The following is a 12,112-nucleotide window of genomic DNA, read 5'->3' on the forward strand; positions in this document are numbered from 1 at the left end:
TGTGATGTTTACTGTGAAAAAAAGTTCTGTTTTAATATTTCTGAATGAGTTTACTGCACCTGAGGAGGGAGAGAGACAGGATGGCAACTAGAAGAAACCACTACCAGCTGTTTTCTGTGTTGAGTTAGGAGATGGAACCCTCTACAATGTCTCAATTTTTCACGGAGAATATGTTCTTTTGTGAATTGTTTTTGGTCCATCTGGTTTTGTTTAGCGCACCCTCCCAGAGGACTTGTTTACAGCTCTTTGCATCATCTCAGGAATCAGGAATACAAGTCAGACTCTCAGTTTCACTGTTTAATCAGATGAAAGGTTCCCTTTGTTTGTTTGCCTCTTCTGTGTATTTCTGTTAATCTCAACAGTGCAAGATAAATGGCTGAGGGGATTTGACAGGTTGTCATACAGGGTGTCCAAGTTTTTGATGTGATTTGTGCAAATGTGGAGAGGATGTGGATTATGCTTTATAAACAAGAGATGGACTAAAGGTGCAATACATGTTATTGACTGTGAGGCACTTCACCCAGAAACTTACTTGTCAGTACAGACAATGCAAATTAGTTTTTCTGTATTAAAATATAGGATTAAGTCTATTACATACACAAGTAATACAATAATATTAAAAATAATACAAATAAAATGCAAGGCAAGAACAAAATTACTTTTTTCAGTAAAAGGGAGAAAATACAATTGGAGCGATACTTAAAGGTTTACTGTACAAAAAGCCAAAACAAAGTATTAAAAGCAGATGTGTTTGTAAAATTGTGAAACAGAGCCAATATGAATTTAAAATTGAGTAATTCAATTTTTTTATTGAAAAGAATAGTTTATAAAGCTATTTTTGAGTATTACAAGGGTGAATTATTTCTGTTTTTCTGTTCATTTCAACAAGATAACTTAAAGCTGTTGTTTCTAACCTTTTGAACATAAATGAATATCTGTTACATTCAATGCTGATTATTGACTCTTTTTGTTCGCAGTGTTTAGTTATTTTGTTTGTAGCGATGGGATGTGTTTATGTCACAACTGATGGTGGCGAGACAGAAGCACAACGGCTACAATAATGGTGCTTTTTCAATATACAGTTCTAGCACTACTCCACTCTACTCCACTCCAATCGGATTGGGTATCAGGCACGTCGTTTTCCATTACTTCATAGTACCTCCTCAGCGTGGGTGGGGTCGCCATACGACGGCTGCACGAAACTGCAGTGACTGTCTCCTTGTTTTGGGTGCCACTAGTACCCACACATACTAGTCAATGCGAAAAGAATAGAAGGAAACAGAAAAGAGGGCAACTTTCTCAGAAATTGTCGCCACTGGAATGGAATATGAGATTGAGTATGCATGTGTAGAACACTACATTGAGGCAACCCTTGTTTGAGTATGAACGCTTACCAAAATGTGAAGCGGCTCTTCGCGTACACCTGGCCCTAATTCTTGCCCCTGGTCTGCAGCATTTATGCAAGTCTCCCTCACACTCTCTGTCAACCACCCATGTGCTATGTCCCGTCATCGCAGAAGCTGCACTCGGCCCAGTCACGTGTGTTTTTTAGCTTTAGATCATAACCACAAAAATAAATTGTGTCTTTGAGTCACTGCTCTTCTTAAGTTCTGCACTGAAAAAATATATAGGCAGATACACATTATATAAGCATTTGGGCTATTGGGTCAATACCCTCTAAAAATGCAACACAAGTGGACAGAGGGTGCAAGAAGGGTGTCTGTATAGCTCTGCTGGCAGGTTTAATATCAGAAATTGTGTCACTCCTGTGTAATGGCACTTCACCTTCGTTGATCCCCAGCATGGCCCATACTGTAATTAGGATGATTTCTACATTTTACAGAGCGGACAGATGCCAAAATGCAACGGGAAAATCTGCAGACCAGGAACCAGCGTATGGTCAGCAAAAGGTCAAGTCCGAGCACAACAAACACACTGAATATACAATTATAGGAATACCACTGAAAATAAAAACACCAGAAACATGTGAACCCTCTATTACTTACAGAAGACCCACAGGGGAGAAGCAGCTATAACACTGTTTTGTATATATTAGGCTGACACTTTTTGTTTTGCATTATACAATTAATGGGTTTATTTTTGCATTTAAAGACGTTTCAGTATGTGGAAAACAGGCACCGAAAATCAACCACCAACTCTTTGATAAATGACAGACTCACGCTGCATGAAGCTGCACACATGCCGCAGAATGACCTCTATTTATTTCTACACAAGGAAAAAAAAAAAAGAAAATTAATGTGATGCCATTAAAAGGATATCAAGAAGAGGAAGAAGAAGAAATTAATGACTGCAAATATGACACAGAAGATGAATTACCTATTATGAGTTTTTATAAATATTACATGGATAACAAGAGGATCAAAACAAAGGTCCGAGTTGTTTATCGTAGTTTATGTTTTTATCAAATACATTTCAGTGACACGTGAAGGGCATGATGAAATGATTAGATGAGAACAGAAGTGAAAAGGGAATATTTAAAGGGATCCTCCATAATGTCACTAACATCAGCTAACACTAATGGCATTAAAGTTGCTTAATATCACAAAATAATCACAACTGTTAGTTATACCATCTGAATTCAAAATAAACTTACACGGTAAATACAAACCGTTTCTGTGTATGTAAACTGCGTTATATTCCCATGTGTAATATGATGATCATATGGCCTGTACAGTATGTGATCCATCTTTAAGGTAATAAATCTGTCATTTTGTGGACTGTAATAGATGCAGGGCTGTATTAAAATCCTTCAGGGACAAGTATTGAGCTCACAGGAACCTGAGAAATGGAGCATAATTCAGTTGGAAGGAGCAAAGTTGTGGTTTTGTGACTTGACATTTGTACCTTTTTTAAAAAAAAAAAATGAACATGACATTTTTTTATTTATTTTGGTTTCAGTGTTATTCAGACATTAAATTGAATAATTTGGTTATATGGTATGGAATATGGTATAGTCAGAGATTAAGGCACATGGTGTATATTTTTCCTTGAAGTGTCAGTTTATTGCACATCATGTTTTACATAGTTTTGAATAGCCACTGGATACCTGTGTTTGTCGGCGTATTGTTGCAAAATCCACTGACTCATTGTAATGCAAGCAAACTGCATTTAGCAAAATCTGCTGACTCATTTTAATGCATCGTTGAGGTCAGACATAATAATCACCCACACGTCTTGTACACGCTTAAGTTTTTACCCACTTATCCTCTCAGGTAGCCCACAGTGCTGTGTGAGTGAGAAGGGGAGTGGCTACAGTAGAGCGGTGAAAGCCAATGTGTGCTTCTTTTACCGAGGTCTTTTGCATTACTTATCCAAACAACATCAAACTGGCACTGCACTTACCCTTGCCCGTAGCAAGACATCTGTCAAGTTTGAAATCAATTGGACCATCGGTTCGAGATATATGCGAATATATATAACGGACAGACAGACACACACAGACAGACGTTCCTGCAATTTATAGATAGATAAATGATGGCACTCTGAAGTAAACGGTCCCTGCCAGTTTCACTTGCCAGGTGTTGCTAATTCATGTCTCCTTGCAGTGGCGCTGCTCAGGTGATTGAGGGAAACTTGGGCAGAAGTTATCTGGCCAAAGAAGAGGGAGAAAGCTACGATGCTCCATCCATGTTCAACACGTAGACTTTATGCACTTTGTTCTCTTCTCTATGTTGTATCTCTCTTTCTCCCCCTTTTTCCCCACTGTTGAGCCAATGTCATTTGCTATCACTATATCTTCGTCTGTTATTGGCTGGAGCGGCGCCAGTTGTTGCAGACTCTGATAAAGTGTCCAACCAGTTAATCACCTTGTACAAAATTCACATTTTTGTACTTTGTTATTTATATTTAGTAAGTTTTACTTCACTACATTTCCTCGAACTATCTTTACGTGTTACTACCAAATAAAATCAGATGAAGAAGAGTTGGTAATGGTCTGTATTTATATAGAGCTTCTCTAGTCTTGAGCTGCTTTACACTACAGTTTTCTCCTATTCACACATCTTTCATACTCGTTCACACCTCAACATGGGGTTAAGTGTCTTACTCAAGGACACGTATAGACGAGCAGTACCTAAAGTACATTTTAGATCAGAAAATTACTTTTCATACTTAGTTACAGTAAATGTCATATACCTTAAGTGACTTCAACTTCTACCAAAGTCATTTTCTGGTAAGAGACTTTACGCTGCATGACTGCAGATAAGCTAGTCCTGTTGCACAGCTTTAAAACAAAACCAGTTCCCCTCAAACCTGCATGTTAATAAGGCTTGTGTCATTTCATAGAAGCATAGTTGGTGTGTGTTGTATTCGGCTTCTTTCCCTCAGAGCATGTGATTAGAAAAGTGGGCATGTTCTCTTGACCCGCCCCCTGAAATTAAAAACACCGTACACTACAATCCATACTTATAAAAAAGAACTATTGAGAGTCGCAGACACTCAGGCTTCCCTGTGGGTTCCCATCATATGTTCAATAGGAGGAGGAATAAGTGCGCGTGCCCGCCCACCAGTCCGTCCGCCCGTCCGTCCGTGCGCGCGCTCACGCGCAGCAAAGCACAGCCAACGCAGCCAGTGAGCTCGCGCTGCACAGACTGTGTGGGGAGGCACAATCCGCGCGCAGCCAACGCGAGGCACAGACGTGACAAGCCCACGAGCCGTGAACCATGAGTGGACACATCCACGGTAAGAACGGCGCTACAATTGCAACTCTTTTTTCTCCATGTGTTTTGTTTTCAGTGAGGAGAAGGAACTGTAGTGAAGATGAACACGTTACCATGGGAGTCATGTTGTGTTGTAGATACAAAGGAGTGTGGGACAACTTTAAATGCACATTGAATCTACTTATTATGTTTCATTTAATCAACATTAAGTGAGACACTTTTTTATGTTTTTCTGTCATGGCACAATGACATCAGTGTGGATGTTGTCAGCTCATGTGATCACTCACAGTGACATGAGCCACTGATTGATGGATGAAGGACTGATGCCTCCCAATCACTAACGTGCCTATAGTTTCTATATAGTAAAAAATAAAATGAAATACTAATTTGTTAAGAAACCTTCCCCACTGAATCTTCTGGATTATGACACAACAAGTGTTGATATTGTGCAACCAGGATATTTGAAGAAGGCAATTAATGGACAGGCTACTCTACACTGCAGTGAACTCTTACCCAAATGGTTCCCTGTGATATTTTTCCTTCTTATTACTTGTGGGACTCTTCCTTTCCACTCCTCTGCAGTCCACTGATTTATGTCATGTAGCTGGAATGAAAAGTGCTGCGCAGGGGGTGGAAATCTGGCTTACTGAAAGTCAAACAGATGAGGAGGCTTGTTTTAATCATTAGTCTCATGGTATCACTGACATAAAGCTTATGCTGGGGACTCGGGGCTTTATGGACGCAGGCATCTGCCCAGTGTTCCCTTTGCACAGAGGTGTATGCAGCGAGCATTGAATAACCATCAATAATTTTATAGTTTCCCCAATTTAATCCTAAAAATGTGGCTATTAAAGCAGCAATAAATAAGGTTTGCACTGATCCGGGAAAGACAATATTTCCCCAATATGCCATGGGAGGTTGATCAGGTTGTTGATCAATACCAATGACTCAGTGATTATTTTAACAGATGCTCAGATTGTTTGCTCAAGTGTTCAGATGGAGCATGGCGTTTCGCGAAAGAGACAGCAGCATGCCAGGATTTGTTTCGCCCTAAAATATTGTTTGCCCTGGCAGTGCACGTTCGCCTCGATTTCACACCGGGACAAGAAAATAGTGAGAGCATTTAAAATTTAGAGGTCTGTTTTCCTCTCGCTGACTTTTCAGAATGTAAACAACCGTTTCAAAATAAGTCATTGGGTTTCAAGTTAAAAGCTGGAGCCGCTGTTTATGAGGCTTTAAAACCATACTTTTCCATTTTCCATGTAATGTTGTGGATCCTCATAAAGGCACTGTATATAGCAAACAAATGAATATACAAAATAATTCAACTGAAATGCAGAATTTCTCTTTTTGTATCTTTGACAGGTTTAACAATCTTAATTTAATAGCTTGACACTTAATTCTTGGTCTTGAAACGAGTCTTACAGACACTCTCAAGTCAAGGCCCACTTACTAACTAGCTTTCTCTGGGGCTCTCAATCACGTCACAAGGTCGTCCTCGTGGTGTTCACTGTGTTGATGACAGTTCATCCTTGGCCTTGGCAACGCCAACGGACAAAATCTGTGATATGGTCCAACGCTTCAGTTAAGTGTTTGGAAAGTGAGACGAGATCCCCTCCTCTTCTCATTTTTCAATCACATCTCCAGCCGCCATTCTGTCTCATAAGTTCTAATAATAATAGTGATAAAAAAAGTACCTGGAGTTGAAACTGCTTTGTCAAACCATTGTCACAAATTGATGAATGCTGCTTAATGCTGTAGAACTTGATTTCATGCATGTAATATTTGTAATATACGTCGTTTTTTATTATTATTTTATCTGCCAAAAATAGCAGAATAGAGACAAGACCATATGTGTTGGCCAATAAATGTTTAAAGCTAATTTAATGCAATATGTACAACAGTGACCTTTAGTGTTTAAAACGCAGTGCAAAGCGCTGTAGAGAGTGACTGCCAACGTCTCCAAACAATGGAAGGAGCTGCACTTATACCTGGCATTGTGCTGTGCTCGTGCACATGTACGCACGCACATTCAGTGTGTTCCGTTGTGAGCTGAGGTAGCAGTTGACACATAACGATGTGAGGAGACAACGAGGTGACATGTTTTTTAAGAGGGGTTGTGAGGCTTTTTTAGGTTTAGCTGCAGCTCACGGTGTTGCTGCACCATTACCTTACCTTTCCTCAATTTAAAATGACTTTAATCTCTGCCCCTTTTACGTTAAGCAACCTTGTGTATCGTTTGTTGTTACTTAACAGTTGTAATTTAACGGATGGATAACAAAAGAATCGCAGCCAAACACAGCGAGCTCCTGATCTCATGTGACTCAATTTGTTGACACCACCATGTTGGCAGGAAAAAAAAGAAGAAATTTGCCTGTGCCAGAGATCACTGGGCAATTTAAATCCGCAGAGATTGAGCAATATATCGCAGAACCTGACAGAGTGAATTTATCTGACCCTAACAATGCCTCCGGGTGCATTTCACCAGTATGGAAACAGCCAGGACATTGTTCCAGACCTGCAGTACAGTACCGTGACATTTTCAACTTTCCGATAAATGTACCCTTATCCTACTCCGGTGAACACTAAGACGTCACAATAAAAACACATTCAAGTTAATAAGATGTTAAAGTGAATTAGCAATGGATTCTGTACCTAATAGGACGTGATCACTACACAAACAGAACCTGTTGCTTGTGTGTTTCCATTGCTCCATCTTCTATACTCGCCTTGAGCGTGTTGTATGGCAGTGATCCAACTCGGTCGTCTTTCAGGGAGTTGGGTGATTTGGCGAAATGTTCTTCTGTTTGTTTGTCCCAGGCTGTTCTGGTGTTTATTCCTGGGAACAGCAGATATCCATCACCTCCGATGAGTTGCGTGACCTATTAACTGGTATATATTATTATATGCTGGCAGTTATGTATGACTATGAATTTGAACAATGCGGCTTCCTGCTAAAATGGCGTTAGTTTGTTGTTACATCTACTGCAGCGACTGGAAGACTATAGGCCAAAAAAAGCATCATATATATATATATATATATATATGTCCTGAATTTCTAAAGTTTGGCATTGGCTGCTGTCAACCTTTCACCCTTTGGGTGAAATCATAAAAGAGTGCACAATGTTGGCAATACACTTTTTTTTCTTTGCATTATTCCTGCCATGATGCCAGGTTTCAACTTAAAAAGACGGACAATAAATGAGGCAGGAAACGACGACTGGAAACAAAGCAAAAATTGTTTTGCAGGGTTTTGCATAAGAGCGGTTAATGATCCAAAGCCTCTCTTGCTGACCTCTGGACAATTTGATTAACATTTGGATACAAACAGACAAATCATGGCTGTAATTCCCTCTGGTGGACAGTAGAGGTCATAAAAAGTCACAACCTCTTTTAATAGTTGTGTTTATGTTACACAGAACAAGATGACCTAATGTGTTCATTTAAGGTTTCAAAGTCACCCGAGAGATTCTGGTCATTTGGGACAGATTAGTGTTAGGCAACAGACACGTTTGCTTTCTCTTACATAAATATATGTTATCATGTCTCTTTGTCACATGTGATCCCTCGCTGGTTGGAGGTGTTGTTTCAGAGCACGCTGATGAAATGGTTGACCTCTCATTTCTCTCAGGTCCCTACATACCTTTCATGGACATTAACAGTGATTATCCTACAAGCAGAGCTCATTTTGGTTTGGTTCAGAAATGTTATTTCTGGCCAGAGCCGCATGCTCTTTTGCAACACCGCGGGTGACACAGCTGGGTAATGTGACCCGCTGAGAGTATCGGAGGTAACTGTTTCTACATTGTTCCTGGTGTGTATTGTATGGCCTGTGTACTGCTGGCCAATGTCTTCTTAAATTATATTTACTTGGGAATTTATTATAACTCCCAGCACTTTTCTTCGAAGCACAGTCCAGTGAATTAGTGGGATTATAGAAGTTCCCGTTAGTACATGGAGGGCAGTTTATCGCTACACAATGATTATAAACCCCAGATTCTTGCTCGGGGTTACTCTCACAATACATGAATAGAAACCAAATGTGTGTTGTGTGTGTATGTATTGTTTTAGTTGCCTCATTAGGACCTTTTTCTGGTATAAACACTGGCTTTTTCAGGACCAGTAGTCCTCATGGGGACCAAGGCCTGATCCTAATTAGGCAGAACCTCAATGATTTAGTTTATGGCTTAGATGTAAATTGTGGTTAGATTAAGTTTAGGATTAGGCATTAGCTAGTTGTGGTTATTGGGATAAGGCTTTGGGTAGGCTGTTCACGTAAATGGAAGTCAGTGCAGAGTCCTAACAAGAATAACTGTGTGTTTCGGTTAGATTTGAAACCATATTTTGTTGCAGGCAAACCCATTTTCCTTCTCTTGGTTGACAGATTCATTGATTCAGTGTCATCATATCCTTTAATTAAAGTTGTAATACCGCAATGTAAAAATAAGACTTTACAAGTTCAAAGCTGTTGTCGGTGAAATACAGTACTTGGGCTAAAATACGCTCCGACACTTTTCACTCAACTGGCGTGTTTCCTCAGTGACTCGGGTCTCTCAGTGTCAAAGGTCGTCTGACTTCATACCTAGAGGAAACGTTTCCAGTATCACGGGGACACACTCGGCATATGTGACTCAAACCACCACAGACATGACATTAATGGCGTATTTCCACCGGCTCTCGACACGACACGGCACGATTAGGTTGCATCTCCACTACAAAAAAAGTCCCTACTTAACGTGGGCGGAGTTATCACTGCACGGCTGAGTGAAACTGCGGTGACTTGGTTTTATACGCGACCCCCACACACACACACACACACACACAGGATTGACTAGTGACTTTACACCAGACTCCTGTAGTTGTTGGAGATTAACCCACGTTTTTTAGGATTGTTAAGTAGTTTTAAGTGATCTACAGTACCTGATACCAGGTAATATATTAGTGGAAACGCTACTTAAACCTTTAAATCCATAGAAATCTGTATTTATATAAAAGGTAACAGACATTTCAGTTTTGGTTGCTATTGTGAAATGACAATAGAGGCTTAGTAGAGCTTTGACTGAATTTATTGAGCGGGCAACAGGCAACAACATGTACAAGGTCCTCACACTTGACTCTACTGTTTTATTTATATCTATATCTTAAGCCCTTGTTTCCACTCATGCTGTATTTCTATCTCACTTTGCACGGAGCATCTGGATCAAAAACAAATTCCCCCGGGGATTAATAAAAGTATTCTGATTCTGATTCTGATGCTATCTGCATGATTTATCGTTGTGTCTACCGTAAAGCACATTGTAAATGCACAGATATTTGTGTATACTACCATATACTACCATTGACAGCTATACATTCTGATGCAGACCCCTATGAAACATCATTGTTTGGAAGGAAACATTTGGTACTACTTGTTAGCCAGGGCACTGGCTTTTGTTTTTGCACTTTACTGTGTGTGTTTGTCACTAATGGAACATGAGTTTCCATGATTCCACGCTTATTCACGACATCATCAAACTATGTCTTCTCGTATTTTTTTGATTGAGAGATCCCCCAGTGGCAGAAATGACTTACTGTGTGTTTAAGTACTGTATTGATATTCGAATGCAAAGGATAGCTTACGAAACATGATCTCAATAACACAGTTATTCGATTCACACATAATTGGTTTAATGTTGCAGGTGGTCGTGAGTGGGTCTTCTCTGTAGCTTTAGCCGTGGTGTTGTTTGTTCTTCTCCTGCAACATTACTGCAGTTTATACGTCACCTCCTCTTCCTTCTGGGTCAAAGACCGGTGCAGACAGTTTGGTACATGTGCAGAACAAAATGTCTGACTCCAGTCCGTGTAAGCGTATACATGCAGGAGTAATCGTAATTTGAATTGAATAATCTAGGTCTGTTCAGTCCAATATAATAATAGTTTGATTTTACTCCGACTAACATGTTTACATGACACTCATAAATACAAACTATTGTTTCATATAACCCTAACCCTTGTCTGACTCAATTTGACCTAGTTTTTGGGTGATTGCATTTACAACAATTCTGAAGAATCTATCCATTCGTCTTCTACTGCTTTATCATCCACATGAGGGTCGTAGGGAGGCGCTGGTTCCAATCCCAGCTGACATACAGCAGGGGGGAACGGCGGGGTACACCCGGGACAGATCAACTCTGAATATTTTTTTTTATAATACCTTTATGGGAACATGATTTCATTATATTGATAGTGTACATGCAGCTATATTAACAGGAATTGGGAGATAAGTTCCACACTTTCTTTGCTCTTTAATATGGGCTGATAAAAGTTAATACAAGTTTCTGTTTCCTCTTTGGTGCTGAGTGAACCAGAAAAGTAAAGTGGTAAAAGCAGCACAATGATCCAAAATAGACCAAAAGAGAGTTGAAATAAACTACAGAGCTGCTCATATTTTCATACTTTTTAAAAAATAAAATAAAAACTGATATCATGTGCTGCTTTAAAAAACAACAAAAAAAAAAACTGTGCACCTCTGGGAAAAAACCCTGCCTTCTCTTATAGCTTAAAAAAAAACAAAAAACCACCTTTGTTCCTTAACTGTTTATACATTGGAAATGAAGACACAAGGCTTTTATAAAGGATAACACAATAAAGCAAATTAATTTATTCCCCATGAGGTCCTCTCTGGAAGGCTGGCAAGAGAGGAGCGAGTTTAATCAAGTCAATGCAACAGCAATTAACAGTGTTGCAGCATATGGCGCATACTGCCAAATAGACTCAATAAGGAGGTATAGTCCAAGAAAAATTTGAATAATTCAAAGTAAATGTATATTTATTGCAGGACATTCAGTCACAGCCAGTGGCAACATCACGTCCTGCTTTTGCTTTAGTTTGTCTTGGGACGCTCATGCTAAAGAGAGCAGCAGACTCAATGCAGAGGGAGTTGCTGCTATAAAAGTTTAAATATTATTATTGGGAGTCACCTAAGACTAACATGCAAGCACAACAAATACAGCAGTTAAATTAAAGTGATCTGTCAAGATTAATGACGCCTCGCAGGATCGGCGCAGCACATGCACACACAGCTTTACTCATTTCATCCACTCCTGCAAGAAAATGAATTTACCTCTTTCAAAAACAAAGAAAAAAGAAAAAAAGAGAGGAGTTGTAACGGGTTTTGGAGATTCTGGGAGAAACATTCACCATGAAATAAAAAGGGAATTCTCAGTGACTGATGGTTTGTGTTGTTCAGTGTGTTGTTCTGGCATGTAGTAAAGTTAGGTTCACGATCTGGGCCAAGTGTGTGTTTCCAGAACAAATTCTTTTTAATAAGTGTTTTTCTTTCTTATTGTACTGTCTTGGCTTCGTTTTCTCTCCTCCCACATGTATTTGCAGTGTGATTCCAATAATTTCACTGTCCTGTGGAGAAGGCTATTGTTATTTGTTAGCAGTGGTCT

General features: G+C 39.6%; 1 protein-coding gene across 1 annotated transcript in view; it reads left to right on the forward strand.

Annotated features, from left to right (window-relative positions):
- The first annotated feature begins 4,509 nt into the window (after window positions 1–4,509).
- Window positions 4,510–12,112, forward strand: part of LOC122765570 (zinc finger protein GLIS1) — a 49,389-nt gene continuing 41,786 nt past the window's right edge. The window contains exon 1 of the mRNA XM_044019947.1: window positions 4,510–4,701. The gene's annotated coding sequence lies outside the window, so the exon portion shown is untranslated. The remainder of the gene's footprint in view (window positions 4,702–12,112) is intronic.

This window comes from Solea senegalensis, linkage group LG1 (genome assembly GCF_019176455.1).
Source record: "Solea senegalensis isolate Sse05_10M linkage group LG1, IFAPA_SoseM_1, whole genome shotgun sequence".
In the NCBI taxonomy this organism is placed as follows: Eukaryota; Metazoa; Chordata; class Actinopteri; order Pleuronectiformes; family Soleidae; genus Solea; species Solea senegalensis.